The 17,010-nt window shown below is 44.3% G+C and overlaps 1 protein-coding gene across 6 annotated transcripts in view; it reads right to left on the bottom strand.

The window, feature by feature from the left end:
* Positions 1-16,547, bottom strand: part of GALNT11 (polypeptide N-acetylgalactosaminyltransferase 11) — an 81,645-nt gene extending 65,098 nt beyond the window's left edge. For 2 of the 6 annotated variants that reach the window (XR_005594066.1, XR_005594067.1), the window contains exons 1-2: positions 16,427-16,547; positions 12,690-12,758 (exon numbers count right to left, since the gene is read on the bottom strand). The gene's annotated coding sequence lies outside the window, so the exon portion shown is untranslated. Of the gene's footprint in view, positions 1-6,196; positions 6,231-9,558; positions 9,576-12,689; positions 12,759-16,426 lie in introns of those variants that run through there. The other 4 variants (XM_039524519.1, XM_039524520.1, XM_039524521.1 and 1 more) reach the window with 4 other exon arrangements.
* Positions 16,548-17,010: the final 463 nt, after the last annotated feature.

Here is a 17,010-nt window from a genome sequence, read left to right as displayed (position 1 = left end):
CATTGTTCCATTTCCTCAGTGGTTCAGGAGCCAAGTTAGCGATCAACATTACCCAAAAGGGCCACAGTGGCGTGAATTCATTGTTTCATTTACTATAGTACCATTCATATTTAACTAGTATGACAAGGGAATATTTAGTTTTTATATATGTATATTATTCTCACAGCAAATACCGTAAGTTAATAACTTAATGCAAGTTGACACTTAATTGGTTAAGTTCCATAACAAGGTGCCCTAAGGGTTGTACCAGTCTAGCATAGCCTGAGCATGATGCTGCCATAATATTTCTCCCTATCATTACTAAAGGATATAGGTGACAACACATGAATGCTCAAAAGGACCTTAAATATACAATTAACCCCATTTTCTTCCGGAAGATGTATATGCTGGAAGAACATACAGGATGAACACAAGAACAATAAAAAAAAATTAAAATAAATAAATAAAACACCTAGCATTTTCTCTCATCTACAACATAACATTAATAATAGATACTAATTTGTACCTATAACACCTTCCAGTCAAGAATCTCAAAAGACTTTTTAAAGGTTAATTAAGCCTCAACGTCCTGTGCAGTAGGCAGGCCGTATTATTTATCATTTGCATTGCTGCAGTGTCTATGCAGTGTTTCTCAAATGCGGCCACCATGGCCCATCTGGGCTGTGATGGGGGGGACGCAAAGCAGTGGCCCCTCTTGCAGGGCCACCAGCAGTGGTTGGGCCTTGCCCCCCTCCAGAGACACAAATGCTGGAGATGCAGACAACTGGTAAATTCCCCACGGGGGGGTAGGACAGGCAGGCTTTGGCCACAGGGCTTTGGGCTCCGTCCACATGGTGGCAGGCTCTGGTTCCAGGCTCCGGCCCTCCTGCCCACCTCCTCATTCAGGGCTTAATTTGTCCCAGGGCTTGTTGTGGCTGAGTAAGTCTGCCGTGAAAAAGTGATATTAAAAAACATACAAATATCACTTTTCACAGCAGAAGACTTACCAGCTAGCAAGTCTTAGGAGAAAAAAAAAGTGCCACCAAAAAAGCAAAAGAAACAACAAAAAGACAAGAACATGCAAAGTGCCTTATTTGTGTTTCTATTCCGTTTAGGTCCAGTAAAGAATAGAGACAACTGTAAATTATTTTTATTATGGAGTCTGAAAAAAACCCTACATAAATTACAATGATTTGGATACATATACATGCATATTTATTTGTTTTTCCTAAAGTTAATTAAGTATTTTAGGAAAAATTGTCAGCGCAGCCACCAGCAAGAGTTGGGGGCCGCACTCTGAGGCCACCAAAAAATGTGTTGTGAGAACCCCTGGTCTAAGTGCCCCAGTCACAGACCAGGATCCCACTGTGCTAAGCACTGTACAAACGCATACAAAAAGGCTGTCTCTATGACAAGCTTACTATCAATTTTGCAAGTAGGGAAACCATTCCAGAGATTTAAGATTGACTAGCTCCTTGAAATCTAGCCATTTGGGGGGAAGCTAAAAGTAGTTTAGAGCACTATTTTGAGCATTTACAATCAAATACTGTTTGTTTTTTAAATTTCCCCCTCTCTCGTTGCTGGGAACAAAGAACCCCTTAAATTGTCCACTACTCGGCATGAGATCTGAATCAATCATCAAAACATTAAATAGATTTAATAATTAGCCTGAGAAAATGATAATTCACGGGCAACCAAAAAGCTGAGCATTTGCCATTCCCCACAGCAAGTAACTGATGCAGCTTAAGGTAATGCTGAATTGACACATTAGCCTTTAATCTTTTTAGCAAAACACTATAAATAAAGAGACTGCATTTCACAATACTGTATTTTGGCTTACAGTAAGGGATAGTTAGGTGATCTTTAACTAGTCATTGCTTAAATGCCAACATTCATTTGGATTAGCCTCAAACGAAACATTCTTCATCACTTAATGTTTAATCACTGTGCCCTGAGGTTCTGTCAGAGGTCAACTTGACCTCACATTGTTGAAACAGAAGTCAGAATTATTTGAAAAAAATCTTAACACAACTTTCAGGTTCTCCAAGCAGAGCTTTCCTTAGAAAACCACCATCACCACCAATTCCCCTGTAAAGTTGCCTGTGTACTGTCTCTGTTTTAAGTGACGAAACAAGACAGATCTTTGTGTATCCTCAGCTGTTAATCAACAAATTAGCAAAAAGTTGCCAAGACAGTATTACTGTAGTTTTCTGTGGAAGGAATGTGATATCTCTGCTAGTTCTTCTATAGCAGGAGTTCTCAAACTGGAGGTCAGGACCCCTCAGGGGGTCGCAAGGTTATTACATGGGGGGTCACAAGCTGTCAGACTCCACCCCAAACCTCGCTTTGCATCCAGCATTTATAATGGTGTTAAATATAAATTAAAAACACTTTTGTTATATAAGGGTGGTCACGCTCAGAGGCTTGCTATGTGAAAGGGGTCACCAGTACAAAAGTTTGAGAACTACTGTTCTATAGGGTCCTGGCTAAAACTTTTAAAAGAAACGTCACTTTATCTTCTTGGTTTTTATAACCTAAATTTGTTAGTAATTTCCTAGCTCCTAATGTTGGTGCTTAGGTGGTAGCAAATACTGTCAAAAAAGAAGTTTTTCCCTATTTCCACCCTCCCCAATTTTATCATCTCCATGAATTTTTCAACCAAACAGTGTTAACAGCATATTGAACAGGAATCATATATGGAGGAAAAATAATGCTACTCCCCCAGTCCACACATGATACCAAAATGGAGATGTCACTTAGAGCAGATTGTGTATTTTATGATGACGGCTCTCTTCTCCACGCTTTAATGGGATGTCGTTAGCAGTGTTGACAATATAAATTACATTCATTAGGTTTCAGAGTTAATACAGTAAGATGAAAAGTTGTTCATACCTCTGAGAGCTATTGATTCAGATTGCCTGCAGACTCCAGCAGACTCAAGTTTAGATTGAGTTCAGATTCTGAAGGTTTTCTTTGCAGCACAAAGGCTAGACACATTTTTAAATGAAAGCTTACAATTCTAGAGCACAAGAAACTGGTAATCAAGAACCAACCCAACCCGACTCCTTAATAATCAATTTCCACTGGTTCGTTAACAGTACAAAACGACGTCCACTCACCAATACGACTTACTGAGAGGCTTTTCTTACATTTGTCAAATGTAGGGCCTCCTGCAGTTTAATTACTGCCATTATAGATGAGAAGGCAGACTACTGTACATTGTGAATTAGATGGCTATTTTGTGACATGCAGTAGCTATGCAATAACAACTCTTACGTCGTGCTTTTCATCAGGGCATTTCAAAGTGCTTTACACAGCAAGTATCATTGTTCCCAATTCACAGCTGGGGAAACTGAGCTGGAAATCATTCAATGTCCAACATGTGCAGGAGCTAATAATCAGCTGTGAATGGTTTAGAAGAGGACTCTAAAATCACTCTAAGGATAAAAGACACCCACTTCCACACAACAAGAGTGCCCCAAAGCCTGCCATTCAGTATGTGAGCACAACTCCTCTTCATTTAGATCCGGGGTGGGCAAACTATGGCCCGGGGGCTGCATCCAGCCCTTCAGATGTTTTAATCTGGCCCTCGAGCTCCTGCAAGGGAGCAGGGGCTTGATCCACACAACTCCTGGAAGCAGCGGAACGTCTCCTCTGTGGCTCCTACATGTAGGGGCAGCCAGGGGGCTCCACATGCTGCCCCCACCCCAAGCGCCATCCCCACAGCTCCCATTGGCCAGCAAACAAGGCCAATGGGAGCTGCAGGGGTGACAGCTGCAGATGGGGCAGCGCGCAGAGCCGCCTAGCTGCACCTCCGCATAGGAGCCAGAGAGGGGACATGCCGCTGCTTCCAGGAGCTGCTTGAGGTAAGCGCCGCCCGGCGGAGCCTGCACCCCTGACCCCCTTCCACGCCCCAACCCTGATCCCACTCCCTCTCTCCAAACCCCTTGGTCCCACCCTCCTGCATCCCAGAGCCCTCACTCCCCCACCCGCACCCCAATCCCTCGCCCGGAGACCCCTCCCACAGCCTGATCTCCTCATTTCTAGCCCCACCCCAGATCCTGCACCCTCAGCCGGAGCCCTCACCCCCTCCCACACCGCAACCTCAAATTTGGTGAGCATTCATGGCCCACTGTACAATTTCCATACCCAGATGTGGCCCTCAGGCCAAAAAGTTTGCCCACCCCTCATTTAGATGATATATGACTAGAAAATGCAGATTTGAAAGGCCTGGAAAATACCTTATTACCTTATTTGCAGAGGTGCTGAGCACCTGAAGCTCCCATTGAAGCCAATGACAACTGCTGATACCCATCTTCCAACAGTGAAGTAGATTATACGTATCATTGTTAATAATACTCTCCATCTTTTTTCAATCAGATGCTCTCAAAGCACTCTACAGATATCAATTTAGCATCACAACAGATATTTACCCTCCTTTACAGATAGGGAAATGGGCATAGAGAGATTTGTTGCCTGATTTTTAGACACGCTGAGCACCTGTAACTCCCTCTGAAGAGCTATCCTTCTTGAAGTCAATGGGAGCTGCAGATACTCAGAACCTCTAAAAACCCAGGTTGTCTTGCCTAAGGTCACACAAATCTCTAGGAGAGCCAGGAACAGAACCCAGATCCCCCAACTCTCAATCTAATGCTGTTACCACAAAACTATCCTTCCACTAAAAATAACTGGCTATATCCCACTAATAGACAATGTACACAAAACTTAAAAATCCTAAATTGAAATGTATTGCACGAATAATACCATAAACATTCACCTGCTTAAACTATTTGGCATTTTCCCAAGCTGTTCTACCGTTGCAAATGGTTCACATAGCAATAACCTACAATGTTTTACACTTTGGACTTGAAACAAACCTCAAGATACCTTTCTATGCACTATAGCTATCTTGGATTTCATACACTATATACTGTAATGTCGTCCCAGGAATGTCATGCTGAATTTGAGGAAATCCAAAAGCTTCTTTAGATAGTTTTGGTAATAATAAAGCTTTAATTAGACGGAATTCACCACAGGGTAAACAAATTACTGGCAAACTATATTTTTCAGAAATATTTTTCTCCATCTACTTCCAGTTTCTAATTTCAAAGTACTTCTATAATGAAGAACTCAAATGTTCATCTCTCTCTCCTCAAAGCGTCCCACATCTGTGCCAACAAAATGCTTCAGTTTTCTTACTAGGAAAGAACACCCATAAATATCCCCCCTCTCTGATGAGAAACTACATACTCCATGGTCCCATGATGTTAGCACAGGTCCAAGCAACTAGAATTTAGATGCAAAAAGCAGCTATAAGAGTTTGGAAGGAAAATAAATCTCGTAAGACCCAGGGTCTCATGTTAATAAGCTATGTAACAGAACAGCCTAGTCCCGTTTTAGGTATAATCAGTGGTGCAACCTTGTGTCAAGCAGATTAACACAACAGCCTGGTTCATGATTAGAGAATACAAACACTTACGTATTGGAAACATCAGCTTATAAAAATCCTAAAATGGTCACACTGAGCAAATAAAGTGGTGCTCACTCATTGGACATATATATATAGTTGTGCTGCACAGTCCTCCTTCGATCCTAGAATGTTATTGTTACCAACATACCCAGTACCCTATATAGATGGGCTGCTCTTACCTACCCCTCTTTCTAACAAACGTGCCATGCCACAGAATTACTCCACTGGCAGGTACTTCAAGCCATCCAGAGCCTAAACACACTGCATGCCATTCATGCTGTCCTGATGATTTCCTCTTCCTTTCCGGTGCTAATAGATATTTCTCTTCCTACCAATAAGGACATTCTCTTTTCAACAGCAGAGCCAGCTCTGGGACAAGCCATAAAGTTCATGTGCTAGCTCTCAAGAAAGGTATAGGGATTGAGTAATACAAGCAATACAGGTCATGATAGGTGTTCTGTGACTCTGCCTCTCTCCTCCTCCTTCATACACAGCTGTAAGTACTGTAAGATTAAAAACACTCAATACTACCCTTTGATTCAACACACAGAAGAGACTGCAAGGTCAACCACATGGAAAAAAGCTACCCAATACACTTCTATTTAAAAATCTACCTAGCTGGTCCTTTGCAAATTACACTTACAAAGCCTGCAGATACAGCCACAAAAGAAAACTAGATACATATAAAACAGTAGGATAATTTTAAGACACACATTCTGCATAATGAATTGCACAAATAAGTCTCACCTTTTCCCCAGCAGAGCCTGCACAAGAGAAGCAATGCAAGGTTACGTGGTGAAAATACGTTTGCTGCAGTTACGGTCAAATCCAGTTGGTGTCTTCATTCTCAGTGAACAATAAAACACTGAGCCTAAAACTTAACACTTTCCTGCTGAGTGCGGCTCATAAGTTCTAACTGAGAACTGTGGCAACAAATACAAGTCTCTCTGTAATAGGCAAAATTGGATGAAATCTTAGGAAACAAATGCAGCGAAACTATTTCTGATTTGGCTGCATATCCTGTCCCAGAGAGCAGTTAGATTTTTTTTTTTTAACTGATGTATGAGCTGTATGTTTGGCCGTAAGCAATCACAAGACCTTGCAGTGCTGATTACTACAGGGGTGTAAATACTAGCTATGCATATCATTACTAAGGCATCCATCTCCACAGTCTCTATCCACTATACATTATGGTTGGTGTGGTAAGAACCACAACAGTTAAGATGATATAAGAGTTTCCATTCTAACCACCCCTTTGCTCCTCAGTTTTCAAATTGTAATTTTATTCATCTTTCATTTTGGGGGCTTGTCTTCTGCTTGAAGTTGATCTTTTTTAATTGAGCAAATATGGTTTCGCTCTTTTTTCCCCTCTACTGTAAGTAAAGTAGAAAAGACATTTTCCCATAATAAACAATAAAAATATTGAGACTTCTTTTGAACAGACCTCCTGCCGAAAGAGTTGGCGGATAAGCACTGAAATTTCGCAGCAAAACAGACCTCACTGAGCAGAAATACTTGAGTGGGCCAATGAGTTCTAAGCCATTACTGAGCGCACACAATACATTTTGCTCAGGTACCATGCAAACATGACCAGTTAAAGTTCCAATTCTGCAATGCGATTAGTGAGGGCAGAGGGGTCCACTTGTGTGGAATTGTTTGCAGGAGTAGAGCCTTGTTGTGTAGGGGAAAACACATGTAAAGTGTGTATGGGCTGATAAAAAGACTTGGCAGGAAAACCTTGTATAAGGATCAAAGGTAAAGGAGGGCTTCTCTGATGTACCTTATAAGCAGACCACCTAAAGAGACCTGACAATCTTTCCTAATAGTTTTGATCATGGAAAGGATGTGCTGTTGGCCTATTTTTTTTTACAAGCCAGCAGAAGCTCAACCAGTCATGTCATGAAGAGTTAAATTGTTTTAGGTGTTTTCTTTTTTCATTTTAATATCTGGGAGATCCCATACAACTATGTACATTAGAAGTGTTAAGTTGGCAAAGTTAAGCAGTCATCTGTCAGGAATGCCAGAATTAAGGCTGCATACAGAACCTCTGCCCAGACTCCACCCACTGATTTCAGTACAACATGGCTGTGCAGTCTGTCTCCATGACTGAATTTGGTCAACCTGGAAGTACATGCATGTTTTATTGATTTGTTTTGAAAGGCCTCTGAAAAAGCTGACAGACCACTCCGAGCTTGGACGGTCCAGGCAGTGGTTCAAGTTCAGACTTTTCATGAGCAAGTGCAACTCCACTCGAAAAGGATCTGCTTATACCAGGTATGAATTTGGCCCAATGCACATGTTAAACCATGATCTGAACACAATATTCTGATACAGTGGTACATAGCAGCATGGCCCTCCAACAATAGCACCTTCATTGGTAACTACCTAATTCCTATTAACATTGCTCCACTTTGGCATTGTCTTTTTATAGGAACTTCTCTCCCCACATGTCCCTCCAGGGACTGGCTCTTTAATTTGGCAAAGGAGCTACAGACATAGAGTAGCCATTTTATATCTGCTTGCTGTATCTCTCTCCCCCTGAAACCATTGTTCCCAACTCCAGTTCTGTTTTTCCTGCTTATTAAATTTTGTATTATCGTAGTGCCTCCTGATCAGATGGCACATTCTGACTATATTCCAGTTTCAATTTAATTGTTTTGGGTGTATTGTTTGTTACTAAAATACCTAGAACAAGAGCCATAAACCATTCAAAAAAGAAGCTTAAGAAACAGTTCAAACAAATGTTTTACTTTATGGACATGGAGCCGATCTGCATCTCTGTGATCCCATTGAGTTCAGAGGTTCAGCACAGAACTGAAGAGGATACTTTTGGTATTAGAGCCACACGGAACAGTTGAGACATGTGGCTTTCACTTTTTAACAAAAAACTTTCATTCTCTGTGCTGAAACTAAAAATATTGGTAGAATTAAGCCTATACCCCTCTTCTCTATTTACAGAAGATTCTCTTGAACCACACCCACTTTCTCAATAATGCCTTCAGAAATCACCACCATGTGTAGAAGAATATTGGAATATAGACTGACTGACTTCAGCTCCATGTTCTTTCCCCTTCACACTGATATAGCAGAAGGATAATTTGAGCACTAACTTGAACTGTGGGAGAACCAGGTTCAATTTCCTTCTCGGTCCCAGACTTCCTGTGTGACCTTGGGCCAGTCATTTAGGGGTAGATCAGCAAGGTGGGAATCCACAAAGGTATGCAAGTATTTAAACCCCAGACGTAAGTGCCGTAACCTGAGGTTTAAGCACCTAAGTCCCAATTTTGTCTCCACTGTATCCACAAACCATCCACGGAACCCTGTAGGTGCCTAAACTCACTTGGCATCTAAATTTTCAGAGTAAAATTTCCTTAGGTATCTCTGTTTCTGCCTCTGGGCATGTACATTGATGCTTCACTCTTACCTCCTGCCTAAGTCCCGGACATAGGCAGGAGAGTTATATGGGCCCGTGGTGCCTGGGCGCCACCAATATTCAGGAAGGTGGGCTCGGCTCCACCAATGTTCGGGCTTATATTTTCAGAACCATCCTGTCCATAGGAAGGACCGGGGCAACTGCCCGGGGCCCCATGCTTTGGGGGGATGCGGGGTCCAGGGTGGCCTGGAGGGTTAGTGGGGGGTCTGGTGCTGGCAACAGTGAGTGACCTGGCCCCAGCCCACCCCATTCTGCTCTGCTCTGCCCCACCCTGCTTCTTCCCACCCCTGCTCCAGGCATGCCCCACCCCCACTCCGCCCTTCCCCCAAGTCCCTGCCCTGCCTCTTCCCCCCGCTCCCCCAAGCGATGCAGGAGCTGGCAGGGCGGAGCGCAGCAAGGTGGGCTGGGACCTGTTCTGGACACCACCAAAAATTATACAAACTTGGAGCTCATGGTCCCAGAGCAATTCACAAATCAGGGAAAGACAGACATTCAGCCACCTAAGCTGTGTGTGGGGCCTGATCCAGGAGGCATGCTCAGAGGACACCTACCCAATGGAGTTTTATTCAAAATCCAGCCAGAGAAGGAGCCTGTGGTGGTGGCAGCAGTGTCACCACCTATCTTATAACTATTAGCCCAGGGATATGGGAGACCACCAGGGATATGGGAGACTCACCTGGGATATGGGAGACCAAGATTCAGTTCCCTGTTCCTCTTTCCTCCTCAGACAGAGAGGGGTGTGTCTCCCACCTTTCAGGAGGCTGCTCTAACCACTAGACTATGGGATATTTTGATGTGGGGCTTCCACAATCTCTCCTGTTGAAGCTGTTGTGCTCTGAATAAATAATGAAACAGTGGTTGAAACAGGGGGACTGGATTCGGGGTCCCCTACCTCATAGGTCAGTTCCCCAATGACTGGACCAGAGAGAGTTATTCTCTCTCTGGCCCAATGACTGTTCCACTGTGGACAAACACTTACAATTATTAGTCCAGGGAAGAGAAGGAATGGGGGATGGAAGGGGTATGATTGTGAAATCCTTAATCTGGCAAAAGTTCTTTTGAAATAAAAAGTTCGAGTATTGCCAAACTAAAGAGTAGGCAATCAGGTCCAAAGACTCGGGGTAGACAATAATGGCGGCAATTGAGCTCTGTGATAAATCATGACAACTCCCTATCTCTATACAAAAAACTACAAACTGTCTCTGAAATTAGTGATATACTGTCCCAGAACTGTGTCTACAAAACACTCTCAAAAAGGAGGGGTCTGTTCATGTAATGTTAGTGAAAATCCATTCCAGGACTGCAACAAATGCAATCTTTAGTAACACACACCTGATCTATGTTTAAAGGGTTTCCCAGCATAGTTATGTTGGTCAGGTGGGGCGGGGGAGGAAATCACACCCTTAACTAACACAGCTATGCAGACAAAATACCTAGTGTAAATGCAGTTTAAAAGCAAACAAGTGCTTTTACCAGTGTAGCAGGGTGATGACCCGCTCCAGCCCTGACAGGGTTGGAACCAGCCCTGGGAGAGGACTGTCAGGCTGGGAGAACAGCCCAGGCTGAGTAGGGAAACAGCCACAGCTGTGGACACGCCCCAGACGGACTCACCTGGCCCTATAAAGGGACTGCTGGGCTAAAGCAGTTTTACTCTCTCTCTGCATTCAGAGAGAAAGGGGCCTGGCTGTAGGGAGCTGGTGATAAGGTACCTGAGTGGAGCAGGGTTAGGGATAGGCAGAGGAGCTCCAGCCTGGAAAGCCCCAGGCTGTGGCCTAGCATTGGGCCAGCTAGGTACTGGGGGTTGCAGAAGGCAGTCCACGGGTAGCCAGAGGCAGCAGGTCCAAACCCCTTTGCCTGTGATGAGTGGCTTATACTGCAGTCTGCCCCAGTGAAGGGGGGCTAGATGGAGACTGGGCAGTAGCCAAGACTGAGGTGAAGTGGGGGTAGGGGCTCCCCTGGGATGGGGAGACCTAGAACTGTGAAGTTACTGCCAGGGGGAAGCACCCCAGATAATGGGGCACTGGGTCCTGGGAGGGACACAGGAGCCAGAGTGAGGCAAGGTGGACCACTGGCCTCCAGAGGGTGCTCCAACGGCTGGAGAGCTAATTCCTGGAGACGACCAACAGGTATGGCTTTATTTCTTTCAGAGAACAAAAGAACTCGTTAGTACAAACTGCATTCCTACTATAAGGGTTTGCTCACAGCTATACTAGCAAACCTCATCTACTGGAGGCAACATCACAGAAAGCAAGTTCATTGACAAATAAGCCAGCAGGTTTGGTTACCCAGCAGGACAGGAAATGTGGATGAGCTCATAAGAACTGGATACAATTAGGCTTTAGCAGTTGGCAAGCTAGCCACAAGCAAATACTGAAGAGAGGATTTTTCTCTATTCTTTAACTTCAAACGTAAATGTCATTAGCTTTTGCCATACAGAGTTTCTCACTTTTGAGAAGGAGGTATTGTTTCTAGTAATTAGTCACCTTTTAGGCTTAAGCAATATCTGATTTTAGGCCTCTTCTGTACAAGAAAATCTACACTGATTTAACAAAGTCAAGATTACAGATTGTTCTAGTTCAACTATGGAAAACCTCCAGGTAAATGCACTTAAACCATTTTAACCTGCACTTAAACCAGTTTCACTTACATCAATTAACTGATACAAGCTAAATTGACTCAAGCACATTTAAGGGTTTTGCACTGATTAAATAAATCCATTTTAAATCAACTCTATTACACCAATTCAGCTTCTCAAATAGACATGGTCTTACTCTTCAAGTAGAAGACAATCCAGCCCAGCACACAAACAGGTTAAGCTTTGCTCTCAATCATCTCTACCAACACAAAATAGGAAGACTTTTCCACCTCTGTCTCCAAGGTTGAGCATCTAGATCTTGGGAGTAGGGGCTCTACCTCATTTCCCTATCAGTCTCAGGGTATTTGTTTTTCAAGGCTTGATTTTAGTGTATTTACAGTGGTGTAGATGTGTTGTGCAAGATACACAATGCTTGGTTTGTTCACCCAGGTGTTAGATATCTCATCCTATTGTATGTAACAAAGAGGACAAACAGAGAGAACTGTAGCTTGCCTACATTTGGGATTTTTTTTTTAAGCCAGCATATCTATACCACCACAAACCCTGAATGCAGATACTCTCCAGTGGTGGAAAGCAGGACTCATAACAGTGCACCTTATTCCAGTTTCAAACCAGGGTCAATCACACCAAAGTAGTACATCCAGACTGAAGGCTAATATTGGAGAAGCTGCACCACTGCAAAAAGCCTTAACCTAGGCAAGCCACCTGTCACATAGGAGGAAACTGAGGTACAGTGCATGAGACTATTCTTATGCAAACATTTAAATCAATACTGCAATTCAGACACATGTTAGGCAGTGTATTACGCTGCATGTTTATTACACTTCCAAGTCTTTGAGTCAGGTTATAGGGGAATAAAACTTCTATCTTTGTAAATGTACTTGAAGTCAGTACTAGACTTATATTGCAAGTACACTGGTTTTCTAAAAGTGAGCTTTATTTTGTTGTAGTGGAATAGTTTGTACATAATTTACAAGTGAAGTATTAAGAAAAAGTTACACAATTTACACTGATAGTCAAGAGAAACAGCAAGCTAACACATTATAGCAAGCAGCATTTACTAATTCCTTGAACTACTGCACCAGGAGAGCCACCCACATTTTTTACGTATGTTACTAAATGTCAGCTATTGAACCAAATTCTCTCTGCTAACAGGGCTTGTACAGATAAAAAGTTGCAGCAGCAGCTGCACTTTTTCTCCAAGCACTCACCATGTGTTTAAGGGATGATCTTACTGATTCTTGTTTAAATGCAGTTTGTCTTTATCCATCTCCAAAGTCCTTTAACAGAAGATGAAACTTCAAGTGAATACAGCTACACACAGCTCTTAAATTGGCTTCACCACATCAATAAAAATTGATTGAGGAAGCAAAACAGGTGTTTATACTTGTACTTGCAAAAATATACCTACATACTTGTCCTCATACAGCATGCAAAAATAGTTTCAACACAGCATTTCTCAAGGACCATGGTGTGATATTTATTCTTACTCAAGTTGATTAGCTTAATGCTACTTGACCACCTCATGTTATACAAACAGGCAGGAGATGTTATTCTCTAGTGTGTTCTGGAAAGATGGTAAACTCAGTACAGGTCTGTTACATCTTAGGCGCATTTAACATGTGCGATTTCAGCTTTACGCAATCAGCAAAAACAAGAAAAAGAAGAACAATTTAAATACTGTTTCTGTAGTGCGGGCGCTTCTGCCCGCCATTACACTCAATGTAATTTTGACTATACGCGATTTTTGCTTTACGCACTGACTGCGGAACGTAACCCTAGCGTAAGATGAGGCAGACCTGTAACCAGTCCATCCTTTAGCAATACCTTTCCACACTTGATTTTGCTTCTTCAGCTCCTGGCATCCCCTTCATATTTCCTTCTTCATTAATCAGTACAGTCATCACATTGCTAGACTCAGCCCTGCCAGTTGCTTATACTTTGCAATCTTTAGTTGCATTACCTTTTCATTCAGACTGATAAAATGAAAAACTGTTCCCTTTGTGTCCTTTTCACCCATGTTGTACCTATCCCTCTTTCACAGAGTGCTCTGCATTTTCCATCACAATATATTGCTTAATAACGTCTAAATTTCTTATTCCCTATGTGTTAATCAGTCTGTTTGCATACGCTCCAGACAGAATGCTCTTTTATCTTTAAACGCCATTAGGTATGCACTCTAATACAATCTTTGCTGCTCTACTGCACAGTACGTTCAGACAAATTTTCTTAAGTACTAGTAACCCACCTTTCCATTTCCACCCCACCATGTTGTCTCCTTTGAGTAGCTTGACATTTCACCTACTCTAATTTTACATCAATATGAAATTTGTTACCAAAGTCACTATTTTACATGTACTTTATAACCACTGGCACAACACACCTGATCAAGAATTCTTTGGACTTTCATTCCTATGTACAAGAGAACTCTTTGCAGAGGCAAATCAAAACTTTTAGATAATGGAGCCAGACAACAGGCTCTGGAGTTTTCAGTCAGGATTCCCAGATACTGTGTGTACACACCTCATAGCCTGCTACCAAGCTTCCTCAGTTCAGAGAGACAGATGAAGAGCTTATCAGAGATGTAGTCTTGGTTTCTTTCCCTCCCCTGCTGCTGAAGAGCTCATGAACTCTGCAAGAGCTTAAAACTGCAGCTGAGAGGAAGGCTAGGAAGGACTGCAGTTCTTCTAAATCAATTATACTTGGAGAGGCCAAATGGTTGATTATTAAAACCCCTCAGGACTTTGATGCTCTTCTACTATAATAGCCAACAAGTGGGTTAGACTTCCTATTTCACTTATGCAGGCTGATGGGAGCAGAGAATTCCAAGCTGCAGTCTGCTATGAGCTGACTACTTTCCAACATCTGAATTTCAGCAGACCACAAACACGTTACTTTCCTAATATTAGTTTTCTATATCATTAGTTGCTGTAGTGGCCAGAGGGAGGTTATGTGATCACAAATCAGAGGGAAATTGGCTGCACAATCAGGACTAAAAGAGAGGTGGGTGCATCTCTATTAAGATGTGGTCCACATTAAGAAAAAGTTAGAGAACCTTTAGAGTAGATCATATTCAGAAGCAGTCCATGCAAGTGATATTTAATATTTCTAAATAAGCAAAAGATTCCAGCGATTTGATAAACTAAAATGAACTTTCCAGAAGTACAAGCATAATAGCAAATACTAGAGTAGAAGAGGGCTATTGAGCCTGTGACCTGCATAATTACAGTATTCATGAAATCTTTTAACATGATACCACAACTATGACCCAGAAATCAACACTCTTATCATGAGGGAAAGTGGACAAAACACAGATTGTTTATAGAGAACTAAGAGTGAAATCATGTAAAATTATTTTTGGAACAATGGGAGCTGTTCTCTGTACAGTACTATAGCTGATAATGTAAAGATCACAATGCCATTGATAGAGATGCTATCAAAGGCAATGGTACCGTTTTTTGGTTTGTTTGTTTTTTAATAGTCTCAACCACAGTTTTAGCCACCTAGGCAGGAGCTGAAAAAAGGCTATTTGGAACAGCAGCCTCTGAATGCAGTCTGTGCTTCCAACGCCAGATGCACAGCAGGCCAGCCCCACTGTGCTGCTCAGAAAGTAACAGCTAGCAGCAGAGAACTTTTGGTTGTTCTGTCAACAGCAAGTTTGTGAAGGGAAGTCTTTCTACCTTGCAAACACAGACTAAGGATCTGCACTAGACCACAGCGGGATTGTTAGCTCAAATGCCAGAAGTGACTTGAGACAATCTTCCTCTTTATGAACTAAAAATAATTTGCAAGATGCCCAGTTGAAGGGCTAGACCCCAGCCATGTAAAATAACCACTTACATGTGAAGAGGGGAGAGACATTTCAGTGATGAGCACCATACAATGGAAGCTACAGAAAACGCATAGAGAAGAGATTAAGAATAAACTCCCTGGCTGGGAAGTTATGGCAGGTTTAGATACAGTGGGTTTTTTGAGAAGTAGGAAGGAAGAGAATGCCTGGCTCCTCCTTGCAAGGGAATTCACATAGGCAGTGGTGGCAGCAAAGTAAGACTATAAACATACAGAGCACTAGTTTTAAAGACTTACAGTTATACAATTTCTACCCTACCCTACCTACAGAGAGTCTAGTTGATGCCTGCTGCTCACTGAGGTGTATGTAGAGATAAGAAAAAGGTCATGCTGTCATCCCTGCCATCTGGTAAAACTCAAGGTAGCCTAGAGGTTGTCTTCTTGGGAAAGTTTTTACCAGATATAGCAGTATTATTTAAATGTACACCCTAAAGCTTACCCAGTTCAGCACTCTGGACTTTCAATTTAGAAGGGGAGGCAGAGTAGAGTCACAAACCCATTTGTTCATTGGGAACAAGGTACATGCAATGAACCTGCATACTGCACCTTCGCTAGTCCATGCTTCTCATCTGCCCCTCGAAATGAGAGAACTGCCTCATTTCAGACTCAGTTCTCCTCTGACACTGATGTTCAGGTCTAATGGGCAGCTGACCGTGAGAAACCCTCTCCGCAGTGGCTGGTGGGAGCCCTTCCGAGGGGAGGGGAAGAGAAAGCCCCGTCGGCTCCTGCAGAACCTGCTTCCGCTGTGACAAGTGTCAAGTTCTGATGGCTCCAAACCTACCCGCCGCTGCGGGTGAAATGCCCGCGGCCCATCCCCCAGCCTTGTCCTCCTGACTCTGCAGGCAGCCGGACTCCTGGCCCCGGCCGGGCTGCCCAGGGAGGCGTTTCGGAGCCCGGGGGGCTCCCCTGGCCATCTAGCACGAGCAGAGCGGGTGCGCGGCCCCCGCCCGTGCACGGGGGAAGGGGGGGTCCAGGGGCTGGCCCGCTGGCTCCACAGGGGCGAGCCCCGCTGCCTGCGCCTCCCCGCCAGGCTGGCAGCTCCGGGCGGCGCCGCCCCCGCTTCTGGCCAGGGGCTCCAGCCCCGCGCGCGCGCACTCACCCGCGCTCCGGCGGCCCGGGCCCGCCAGCTTGCGGCACTCGGACGGCGGCATCTCGCGCGCGCCCGGCCCCGGCGGCTGATGCTGCCCGTAAGCGGCGCGGACAGACTGCACCGGGCTCGCGACGCGCTGCGGCGGCGGCGGCGCCACGTGACCGCCCCTCCGCCCAGCCCCGTCACGTGACGCGCGCGTGCCGGCCGCCGTCCATGACACTAGAGGCAGGGGCGGGGGAGGGGTCCCTGTGATGCGCCTTGGGAAGCCCCCCGCGCTCCCTGGGCTTGCGGGAGATGAGAGCGTCCCCTAGGGGCGAGCAGGGTGTGACAAGGCCCAGCCACCGCCTGGGGGCGCCGTGCCCACCCCATGGGGCTAGGGGCTGCGCAGACACACGGGACTAGGAGGAGGAGGAATCTCAAGGATGAGCCCCATGTTACAGATGGGGGAACTGAGGCACAGAGAGAGAGCACGTGACTTACCTTATGTGACAGAGCTGGGAACTGAACGCAAGTCCCCAACTCACAGTCCAGCCCAGGGGCTGAGCCACAAGAGCGCCCACTCTCCCCGGGAGCAGAGAGAGCAGTGGGTCAGG

This window comes from Mauremys reevesii, linkage group 2 (genome assembly GCF_016161935.1).
Source record: "Mauremys reevesii isolate NIE-2019 linkage group 2, ASM1616193v1, whole genome shotgun sequence".
Taxonomy (NCBI): Eukaryota; Metazoa; Chordata; order Testudines; family Geoemydidae; genus Mauremys; species Mauremys reevesii.
The sequence above is the reverse complement of the archived record's forward strand: the minus strand, read 5'-3'. Positions and strand labels throughout refer to the sequence as shown.